Genomic DNA, 11703 nt, shown 5'->3' on the forward strand with positions numbered 1-11703 from the left:
TGAATGGGAAGAAACTCAGTTGTATCTGCTGGGGAATCTGTAGGATTGCTTGGTGGGGAAACTCCCCACAAATCTTGGTGACGGGAGGTCACAGAAGTATTGCATGTTGATGGTTGAGTGAGGAGATGGGAAAAGTGCGCTTTGGCTGTCTTCTCCCTGTCTCTCCTTCGAGGGTTTGTCGGCTGTACACCGATCTCCCAGCAGCTTCTGCGTCTTTTCTCCCTCAGATGTTCTCTCCTGTACCCTCCTCCTTCAGTGAGATGTAAACAAGCTGCCTCATGTGTCTTGTCTTGTTGGAAGCCCGGGGCTTGACACCAGATATTTACCGTCTCAGGGTGTGTGCACCCCACAGTTCCCTACCCCAAAACTCTTTTTCTCACTTTGTTAAACAACATGATTTTCAGGCATTGCTGAAAATGCTTGACTTTCAAAAAAATATCAAGACTCATCTTAAGATCTGGATTTTGCAGTGCCTTTATTACTTCATGTGTCTTCTGCTTATTCTCATGTGAAATTGTATTCTAGGTACTAATTAATTATGCCAAGGCTTTCTTCCCTTTCTGGATAACTTGCAGTGTTTGGGATGCTAACTCCATGGTGTCCTTACTGTTTTGTCAAACATCAGCCCCTTTATTGCCTTGGTCCATCAAACAAGCCCATGGTCCTTTATTTATTTTCCAAGCCTGGTTTTCCTGCAGGGATAAGCACTGACCCTGATGGTCCCTCTAAGGTCGCGTGTGTGACTGTGAAGAAGTTCAGTGGAGCAAGTGCCAGACAGAGGCAACACAGCCCAGTCCAGATCCCTGCCGGCCCTGTCCACAGCCTCTCTGTCTCAACTACTTACTGAAGGAAAGGACAGAATGCCCCAAAGGTCAAGACAAAGCTGGGGCATGTGAGAGCTCTTGGGACCATGGGAGAGTGGACAGCGACCCCAGGAATCTGCTCAACACTGGGTGAGGAAGGTAGACTCTGTTTATCCAATTTGCTAGGTCTTATCTCCAGAATTCATCACAACTGCATAGGAGACCAGGTGAGTGATTGCACCTAGACCCTCCCATACAGGTGGGATTGCACCTTAATTGATCTCGCTGTTGATACTGGTGGATAACTCCATTTGGTTGGCCAAGAAGGACGTCTAAATACACATGACAATGGTGGACGAGGTAGAGAGTCAAGAAAGGCTGGGTCCAAAGTAAAGAAGCAAAAGTTTCTCTGACACACAGAGTGGGTGGAATTTGGGAGCCCAGGCAGCAGAGCCCCACAGAAGTATCTTCACATGGAGCAGAGCCCCATTCAGCCTAGGACTGAGGGCTCATTCTCAGGATGGGCTGGTAATACCTAGGCAGTGCTTTGGACTTAGGAGAGCCTCGGGGTACTAGGGCATTCACTAAAGCAGGACCCAGGACATAAATATAGTTCTAAGGATTAAAGCCCAGGGTGGGGCTTGGCTTCAGAAACCACACTATCAGATTCTGGGCACCAGGTCAGAGTTGGGCCGGTAATAAGGATCCTTACCGTCAAGTCCCTGAGTGTGTGGCTGTAGCTGTTGAAGTACTACAGGACTTCTGGTAGAAGGGCTGACACTTTCTGTAGATAGGGATCAAGGGGCTTTGCTGTGTTGAGGAGGCTGCACGTAGAGGCCGGAAACTAGGCTGAGCCTGGCAGGTTGGAAGGTCATTCATGGACCGAGCACATGGGCTTCAGTCCACGTGAGCCACTTGGCATTATTTCACAGCCAATGGGTGCTGTTTGTGAATGTTCCTTGAATGCATATTTTGGTCGAATGAGAGAATTCATTCATGTGAATTAATGAGAGAGGGAGTTGGAATAGTAAGAGGCGGGCACAAGCAGCCACTCATTAAACTCTGTGGAATTAATGAATGACTAATACAAAAAGGATCACCAGCTGGAAAAAAAAGTCACTCCACGCACTCCTCTAGTGAGAGGAAAGAATCATGAGGTTGTGGCACATGGCAGGGTTTGTTGGTGGGTCAATGACAAGCTTTCAGTTTGGAGGATGACCTGGGTACATTGGAGACAAAATAAATCCGTACAACTCTCACCTTTTTGTGACATCTTGTCACACTGCATACCTATTTTACCTTCAAGACAATCTCATGAACTGGGTATTTTTATCTATATTGTAGAGCCCAGAAGCTGAGCCTCAAAGGTCCCTCAGCTCTTGGACACCTAGAACTGTGCAGTTTGAAACAAGCCATGGTGAGAAGTGTTCCCTGAGTCAGGGAGAAGAGACTGGCTCCACAGAAACAAGCCCTTAGCCAGACAGGGCTCAGGAAGTAAACATCAGTGGCTCTGAAGGCAAGGCTGGTGCATTCTGATGCTGGACACAAGGTGACTTTTGCTCTGCAGGATGTGAGCAAGCTCATTTCCAGGCATGGATGACTTCGGGAAGAAGGTCTACTGGCCCGTGTTTGAGGCAGGAAGAGAAATGCAAGGATTAAATTTATACCAGTTTTGCCGCAAAGTAACAGATTGTGAAATCTCACAGATCCAAGTGAGGTAAGCAATGTTCACTGATGCTCATGAAGAGTGACAATACATTTATTATCTCATCTGTGCAACTTTCAGAAGCAAATGTTTGCATATTTAACAACTACCCTAGACCTCAGACATAGCCAAGAACTGTCTACAGCAAGCTGAGACCAGTGGCACCATGGATCTGGGGACTTGGTCTCTGCAGCAGGCTGGGCACAGCCTCAGGACTCCAGGATGCAGAATCCAATGGCAGAGGCCAGATGAGGGCGACATACAGCACACACTGTGGGTCCACACTGACCTCTCTCTGCAGGAATCATCCCCGTTAGACCCTGGAAAACTGTGAGGGGATAACTGAAAGTGCTGAACTCAACGGACATAAGAAAAACTGCCCCAAACTGTTGTGTGACTAAGGCAAGTCACACGATCTGTTTTGAGTCTCACGTTCATCATCTTTACAATGGGAATAAATAATTTCTTGCCTGTCTCCCATGAGATTGTTCTGATGTTTGAGTAAAACGATGCCTGTAAAAGTGCATTTTGAAGGGAGCAGTGTGACGCTTACGACAGAGCACAGTTCCGAAGCATCATTCATTTCCACCACCACAGCCACACGAGGGAGTGGGAGTGATGTTTCATATCCCTTCAGGGATAACATGAAAGATCCTGCTCCCCAGGTGTAGAGCTTTGGGGGACAAGGTCAGGGAAGGCAGGGCTGGCACAGGTGCTCTCAGAGTGATGTGTGGTCCTAGAGAGCCCAGTTACAGCGGGGACACTGCAGGAGCCACATTTGGGCATGTGGATACCCTGGGTCTCAGGATTTTATACCTGAGACAGTCAGCCAATATGTGTTATTATAAATATGTTTATTAACACATACTTCAGAAACACCCTGTCCCTAAACTAGAGATGACCCATGGGAGGTGTCCTTTCTTCCTTTGGATCTTACAGTGACACACCAGAAAGAGTGATGGGAAACTCTCTAATCTGCAGAAGAGTCAGAATCTTCAAAGGTGAGGAACAAGTCGCAAGTCATACCAGGGTCTGATCCAGAAGTCATATCTGTCATTTTATCTAAATGAGGGCGAGTGAGACAGGAAAGACCTTGTGTGTCCTTTGCTTCTAAAAGTAAAGGCAATGAGGATTCCAGCAGTACATTCTGGGCAAAATTTACATTTACAGACAGAAACCATACTTGTTTGTTATGCAAAAGTTCTGTAAAAGCTTGGATATGCACTAGAAATTATTTAGGTTGAGACAACTGGTAACAACTCTGGCTATTGCTAGGGGTCATTGCACTTAAATACCAAATGCCCTCCTGCCCAGGGCATCACATTCCTTCTGTGTGAAGCATACAGTGGACTGTTGGTGTATTAGTGAAGTAGAATTTATGCAGTTTTACCCCTTCCAAGGCGCTGTTATCCCTTGAAAGACTTCTCAGTCAACCCTGTACAGAAGGAAAGTTTGGAGAAATGTTGAAGAAAGAAGACTCACAGAGTTGAGGGGCAGGTTCTTAGAGAAGGCAGTCTGCATTATCCCTCTACCGCTGTGAGCATCACCACAAAATTTAGCATCTTAAAACATCACACATTTATCTCAGTTTCTGTGGGTCAGGAATCTGGGCACAGCTGGGGTGAGTCCTCTGATTATGGCCCTGGAACAAGCCTGCAAACAAGATGTAAGCCAGGGCTGGCATCTCACCTTGCAATGGAAAACTTTCTGTGTCTACTTGACTGGATTAAGGGACATCCAGATAGCTAGTAAAGCATTTTTTCTGGGTAAGTCTGTGAGAGTGTTTCTGGAAGAGATTAGCAATTGCATCAATAGACACTGTATTCGCCAGGGTTTTCCAGAAAGACAGAACCAATAGGATATCAATATCTAGATACAGACAGAGATATGTGAAAAGAGATTTATTAGGGGAAATGGATCACGTGATTATGAAGGCTGCAATGTCCCACCATAATCTGTGTGCAATCTGGAGACCTAGAGAAGCCCATAGCATGTCTCAGTCCAGGTCTTCAGGCCTCACAACCAGGGAAGCCCATATGTAACTCTCAGTTCCAGGCTTAATGTCTGGGAACCTGACAGGGTGGTGGGGACTTTGGGCATGGTTCTAGTGGGAGTCCTGGAATCCACAGGCCAGAGAGCTTGGAGTTCCAATGTTCAACGGCAGGAGAATGGTGTCCTAGCCCCAGGAGAGAGAGTAGGATAATAACCTTTCCTCTGCCTTCTTCTTTAGGATCCTCTCCAGCTGATTGGACAGTGCCTGCCCACAGCCAGGGTGTCTTCCCCACTCAGTCTACTGACTCACACACCGGTCCCCTCTGGAAACAGCCTTGCACACATCCAGGAATAATGCTTTCCCGGTGCTCTAGGTATATCCTAATCCAGTCAAGGTGACACCCAAAATTAAGAATCACACTGAGTAAAAAGAATTGCCCTCGCCGATGTGGGCTGGCATCACCCACAAAACAGAACAGAAGGCTGGGAAGGGTGGATCTGCTCTCTGAGTTGAGACATGCATCTACTCCCACCCTCCAACACAGGGGCTCCTGGCTCTCAGGCCACTGGATGCTGATCGAACTACACCATGGGGTTTCCTGGGGCTCCAGCTTGTGGAGGACCGGCCATGAGGCTGATTCCTCGGCCTCTGTAATCACAATTTCCATAATAAATTCCTTTCTTATCTCCACATATATATCCTAGTGATTCTCTTTCTCTGGAGAACCCTGGCTAATCCACACCTGAGATCTTGGCTGGGGCGGGGTTGTTCCTCCCTTACGTGGTGTTGGCAGGACTCAGTTCTCTGTGGGTTATTGTGCTGAGCCCGTTGGCTTCCTGCTGGCTGTGGCTGCAGGGCACCCTCAGGTCCTGGCCACACAGGCAGCTGCTCATGATGAGGCAGCTAGCATCATACAAGCTGGCAAGGGCGAATGTCTGTTATCAACAAGGATATTATAATCTCATGTGATTCAATCACATCTGTCACAGAAGCGGCATGCCGTCAACCCTGAGAGATCCTAACGCCACAGCAAGTTACTCAAGAAAAGGAAATTGCACTGGGCTGTGAATACCAGCAAGCAGGGTTCACTGGGGTCATCTAGAGACCACCTACTGCAGCCTGCCCGCCAACCCCTGGTGATGCCACCCTCTGGCATCCACGTTCTCATGTCACCTTCTCCCCTAAGTGTGGGCAGGACCTGTGGCCAATTCAACAGCCCATGAAATGCCAACCCTCCAAGGACCACATGAGCTTGGAAGTGGATCTCTTTCTCAGTCAAATTTTGAGGTGAAAAGTCCAACCTGAAGGCTCATGAGACCTCCTGAGGAAAAGAACGCAGGTGAGCCCGGATTTCTGCCTCCCAGAAACTGCGAGATGATGATCACAAGGAGTTTACAGCTGGGAAGTCTGTGGAAATGTGTCACACGGCGTTAGATACCCAAGGCACCATCTGAAATTACTCCTCCAATGGCAGAAGCTGCAGACAACAGCTTTGGGATGCTGGGAGGATTTCTGTGCATGTAAACTTCCAGGAGAGACTCAGTGTAGAGATAAACCCTGGGGTAAGTGGAAAGAGAGCATTGCAGCAAGTCTATGCATGAAGCACTGGCCTATGTGATACGGCAATTTACAAGTCCACCGTGTATTATGTAATATTATAGAATACCCCTCTTTTCCGTGGCTCTTGTCAATTTTTTGTATCTCTGAATGATGAACTCTGCACTTGGCAGACAGTTCCTGGCATGCGAATGTAAATGTTGAAGGCACTGATCCAGCCTTTCCTTTCCTTTAAGTTTTCACTCTTTATCACCAGACATCAACTATCCGTTTGAGTTTGGCACTGGAGATGTTGACCTGAGCTGACCTCCTGGGCATAGTTTTTTCATTGGAGGGAGCTTTCACCCTAAAAATTGCATCCCTCTAGCAAGGAGTCATGTGTCTTGAATCCTCGTTTCGGCTCAAATCCTGCCTTGGGGTGCTCTTGGCTGAGGAAAAGTCCTCCTTTTCTGCCTTTGAAATGTTTGTAAAGCCCCGAGGCCCCCCAGCCTGGCCTGTTTCCCTTGGGGGGCCTCCCCATGGGCAGAACATGCTGTGTGCTTCTCATGCCTGGCGGGGTTGCTCATGCAGGCTCAGGTGAAGTGATGGGTGATGGAGTCTGGGAAGGAGGGTGTAGGTCCGTATGCTTCCTGCCCTAGTACTCCACAATTCTCCTTGGGACTCAAGTGGCCCCAAATATTGGCATGCACCAGGAAGGATCCCAGCACAACTTGGCTGGCCCCATGGTCTAACTCGTGGGCTTCACGGTAGTGAGGGCTGGACAGTCACACTCCCATGGCAGTCCAGCAAGGCCCAGCAGAGGGGTGGGTGGTAGGATGGCAGGGCTTGCAGGTCACAGCATTCTGATGGGCCAGGGGCCAACTCGAGCAGGGCTGCTGTGTGGGCCCATATTCACAGGCATTGCTGTGGCTTCAGCCACACATGCTCCATGTGTGAGCATCAGGAAGCCCCTCCTCCTTTAGGGAAGATGGACAGTTACCCCTGAGCAGGGCCATGTGGGGCAAATCACAATGGTGGTTGTGAAGTTTTTTCAGAGACAAGATGCTGTGGCCACAACACATGTGGAATTCCACTGCAGGAACACCCAGTGCCACGTTAAAAGACACGTGAGTTTGGAGTGTATGTGGGTGTTGGCTTAGTGGTTTCTCTCCATCTTCTTTGTCTACTTTTCTCTTTCTCCTCCTGCTTGCCATGAGCCTGAGGGCAGGGCCTGAATCCAGCAGCACCAGAACTCAGGTGGCCTGGCTCTCAAATAATTGGAAAAGAAAGCTGGGTGGAAATATGGAGGACAATGGTAAAGGCCTGGATTACAATTGAGTGTTTACAGATCTGAAGTGGCATGTGTCCAGGTGCTGAACTTAGTCCATCCTATGCAGCTCAGTGGTTCCAGACGTCAGCCACTCCCAATCCCTGTCCTGCTTGCCTGCAGACACCAGGCTCCCTGCAAGGCCCTTTCCCTCTGCCCTTGATCTAAGGGCATTCATGCCTCCCTGCTCTGTTCGGACACTATCCTGCACAGAGCACAGCTAAGCACACGCTTACTATATGAGTCAAGCTGCATTTCTCCCCAGCCCCAATTCTGGCCCTCACTCCTCTTTCTGGTTTCCTCTCTCCAACCTCTGAGCCTCTGCACTGCTTTTCCTCTTGTCGAGCACACCCTTCCCCTCCGTTCCACATATTACAATCTTACTCACACATCAAGCCGGAGTACAGGAGAATGGGCCTGACCATTCGGTGAGTTCCCACTCCTCTGAATTCCTGTGTTATTAGATGAGCAGCCCTCTGATTTTGTCCTCAGTTGTAGTTGGACATGACTGATTTAAGCAGCAGAGGCATTTGTCTAGCTTCATCTCTAGACTTCAATCTCCCTGAAGACAGTGAGCAAATGTTGTGCATCTTCAATGTGTCCCTGCAGTTTGCATGCTGTTGGCAAGTAACCGAGCCTGGCATGTGCAGTGAGGTGGATGGGTGGACAGGTCTAACATGATCCCCAACAAGAGGGAGAAGACAGGCAGGAAAGTGGCGAGGATGCAAAACAGACAAAAGCTCAGGGTGAAAAATACTATCTAGGTGGGGGTGCTGGGGCTGCAGATCCTAGAGTTTCTCAAAGGCAACTCGATGTTTTGTAATTCCATCCAGTCTCCAGCACCACTATGCAGCCTCAGCATGTGAGCTGTCCAAGCAACTCCACCCCTGGGGGAAGAGGGGTGCCTCATTCAGAGGTTGTCTGCAGGAGGACGTCAGGACCCTGGGGGAAGAGGGGTGCCTCCTTCAGAGGGTGTCCGCAGGAGGACGTCAGGACCCTGGGGGAAGAGGGGTGCCTCCTTCAGAGGGTGTCCGCAGGAGGACGTCAGGACTCTGTGGGGCCTGTGGGTGGCCTGGTATCTGAGGTCTGGGAGTCGTGCTTGGCAGCAATCAGATGATGCCTGGAATCCTGGGCTCCTCCCTGTCTCCTAAGAGCTCCATGGAACTTGGTCTCCCATTAAGTGGTTTTTGACCCCAGTTTTCCTGATTCTCAGATTCATCTGGCATGAAAGCCAGATAGCTTTACTGCATTCTGAAGCTTTTTTTCCCACTGGCAGTGAGTTTATAGGAGTGCTTCTGTGCCGTTATTTTATTTTTTACAGGCAAGGATGAGTGATGCCTGGGGGGCGAGCACACAGGCTGCCTTTGGCTCCCAGGCAACAGGAGGTCAGGCTGGCTTTGGAGGTGGGAAGAGCTTGACTTCACTTGTGTGGGACCCTGAGTCTATTTTCTTATCCAGAAAACAGAGGGAACAATGGAATCCAGGGCTGGAGTGGGGAGGGATGGCCTTGCTGAAGTGACTGAGGCCGCCTCACTCCTCCGAGCCTCAGCGGTCATCTGTAGAAGGTTGTGTCCATAGGGCTGTCCCAGCTCCATTCCAGTCCGTCCTGATGTGCTGATGGGCACCTCCCTGGCCAGGCAGCCATCCCTGGCTCAGCAGTCCAGCATGGGAACAGGTGTGTCTGAGAGCTTGGTGGAGCAGTAGACCATGTACTCCCCCTTCACCCCCTTTCCCATCCCCAAAGGTCTCTGCACAGAAGCAGGTAGCACATTTGGGAACAGGAAAAAAGAGCAAAAGCAATCAAGGCTTCTTTTGAGATCTGTGAATGAGGGTAGTAACAGTTATTAAGCTCCTACTGTGTGCCAGAGAATTCTAGGAGATGCTCCATGAGTGATGAAAAACTCAGACCTCACAAGAGCCCCAGGAAGGGCTGCTCTACATTCTACAGAAGTGGAAATTGAGCTTTAGAAGAATGATCCGACCTGCCCATGACACACAGCTGGCAGGCAGAGCCGGAACCTGGGCCTCTTACCTGCCCTCCTCAACCCCGCCGGATAGTCTTTATTCCAGCAGAGCCAGTGCATGGCACATGTGGATGGTGGATCTCACCCCACATCCTCTGAGACACCGGCAAGAGACAGGAGTGACTTGGTGGGTGAGGGGCTGGTGTGAACACCTAGCACAGTGCAAAGCAGGCAGGCGGGGCACCCCAGGACCCTCGATGGGCAGCAGGGGTACGGCTTCATCCATTCACTTCTCACCCAGCCATCTTCCGAGTGTTTGCTGACAATGTGCCATCCGCCGGGCACCAACTGATCCTCCTGGGCGTGACTGCAGACTGTGCTGCTCGGGGAGCACATGTCCCCAAGCAAGCCTGTGGGAGAAGATGGATGACACCAATTCTTGCTCCAGCCGACCTGCTTCTCCTCCCCCGAGCCCCGACCTGTCCCTCTCTAGGGGAACCCCTGCCCTCCAGTCTCCTTCACCCAGACAACTCAGCAGCCCATTCTCCCTTTCTCCCTTCCAGGGCCCTCTGAGGATAAGCAACACCAGGTTGTGTGCACTGAGATGAGAGCTTCTGACCCTTTCTCCTCTGTTCCCTGGAGATCTGCATTAAAAGGTCTGGGGCAGGAGCCTGGGGCTTAGCAAACAGGTTTCTGAAGGGCAGCCAAGGTGCTGCCCTCTGGGCTTCTCCAGCAGCCTGCCTGCCCTCCTGCACCTCTGCCCTCCCCCATCCCCTGTAACTGCCCAGCCTTGAGAGGAGACAGAGCTCCCTCTCCGAGGTCAAAGCCTCGTGTGCACCCACCCCTGAAGGACAGGATGTCTTGAGGAGCAGAAACCCTCTCCAGGCCTGGGATGAGCGTGGCAGCCGCAGGAGTGGGCTGTTGGGTGGGACAGGGTCCTGGGAATGGATGTTCCCACACATTCCTGCTGGTGAGGGGCAGGGAAGGAGTGTGAGGCCATCGGGAATGGTCATGGGGGTCAAGAATGAAGACACACTGGACAAGGTGAACACAGGCTACCGCTCCCGCTGAGACAGGACAGAAGTGTGTGGCCTGCGTGGGGAGTGGGACCGTGCAGGGCAGGGAGGGTGGCATGGGGGAGTCAGAAGCTCAAGGACCCCTCTCATCTAAGCGCCCTGTGGTGCCCCCTGAACAGCTCGGTGTGGAATGTTCAATGCCTTTGACGCTTTCCGGGCCGGGCTGGAACTGGAAAGGCTGACGTCTTGAGTTTTCTACACCCTGCGTCCCTCCCTTGTCACCTAGTGAGGAAGACCTTGGTGGGTGGGGGGCTGGCGTGAACACCTAGCACAGTGTTCACTGTGCTAGGCCTGGAGAGGGTTTCTGCTCCTCAAGACATCCTGTCCTTCAGGGGTGGGTGCACACGAGGCTTTGACCTCGGAGAGGGAGCTCTGTCTCCTCTCAGGGCTGGGCAGTTACAGGGGATGGGGGAGGGCAGAGGTGCAGGAGGGCAGGCAGGCCCCGCCTGCCATGTCCATCAGGACACACGAGCTGTTCCTGGCCAAGGGGCCTGCACTGCCGGGAAGGCTGGTCTCTCAGCATCCCCCTCAGCCTGCCGCAGGCCCCACATCCCAAGGGTTGTTGACCTCTGTTCCCAGCCCTGCTCCATCTTGTGCTGGTGCCCTGGCTGCAAGGACCAACACTTGCTATCTCTGGTGGCCCCAGGGAAGAGCCAAATACCCCACCAGGCCTTCCTGAGGCTACATAGCCATGATCTCCTCTCTCTCCTTCCTCAGAGGCCTGTGGGAAACTTCTTATTCGCTCTCTAGATTTTCAACAGTAAGAAACCCCCTCTAGGAAAATGAAAGGAAAAAAACTTCCAGAGAGACCCCCCCAGCACAGGGCCAGCTCCCTCCTGTTTCTGCATCAGACCTGCAGAGGCCAGAGGCAACTTAAGGGGAAAAGGACAGGCTGGCACTGGCTTCCCACTGGATGGCTGTTTCCCCAAGAAGGCTCTTTGGATCCTGGATTTCCTCCTGCTCTTTGCCTAGGTCACTGTAGCAAAGCCTTTAAAAGTTGCTCAGCCAAGGTTAATAACTCTCAAATAAGGTTTACCTTCACCTTCACAAACACCCAACTCTGAGGAGGAGACCTCTCCCTGTCCCCGCTGGGATGTCAGCAGGGCTCAGGAGGGGATCTGGGTTCAGGCAGGGCCGAAGGCAGGGCACAGCTGGCCACAGGTAAGCCTGCAGAGCCCTTGGTGTCAGCTGAGAGGAGGAGTCCAGTTCTAGAAGCAAAGCTGCTGTGAGCTCTCCCTTCAGAGGACGCATGGGCCTGTAGTGTGTGGCATCCTCCTGGGCACCTGGCCTGAGGCTGCA

The 11703-nt window shown here is 51.2% G+C and overlaps 1 pseudogene; it reads left to right on the forward strand.

Moving 5' to 3' along the window:
• LOC129532625 (NADH dehydrogenase [ubiquinone] 1 alpha subcomplex subunit 8-like) overlaps positions 1 to 6275 on the forward strand; it is an 85120-nt pseudogene extending 78845 nt beyond the window's left edge.
• Positions 6276 to 11703: the final 5428 nt, after the last annotated feature.

The sequence above is a fragment of the Gorilla gorilla genome, chromosome 2, assembly GCF_029281585.2.
Source record: "Gorilla gorilla gorilla isolate KB3781 chromosome 2, NHGRI_mGorGor1-v2.1_pri, whole genome shotgun sequence".
In the NCBI taxonomy this organism is placed as follows: domain Eukaryota; kingdom Metazoa; phylum Chordata; class Mammalia; order Primates; family Hominidae; genus Gorilla; species Gorilla gorilla.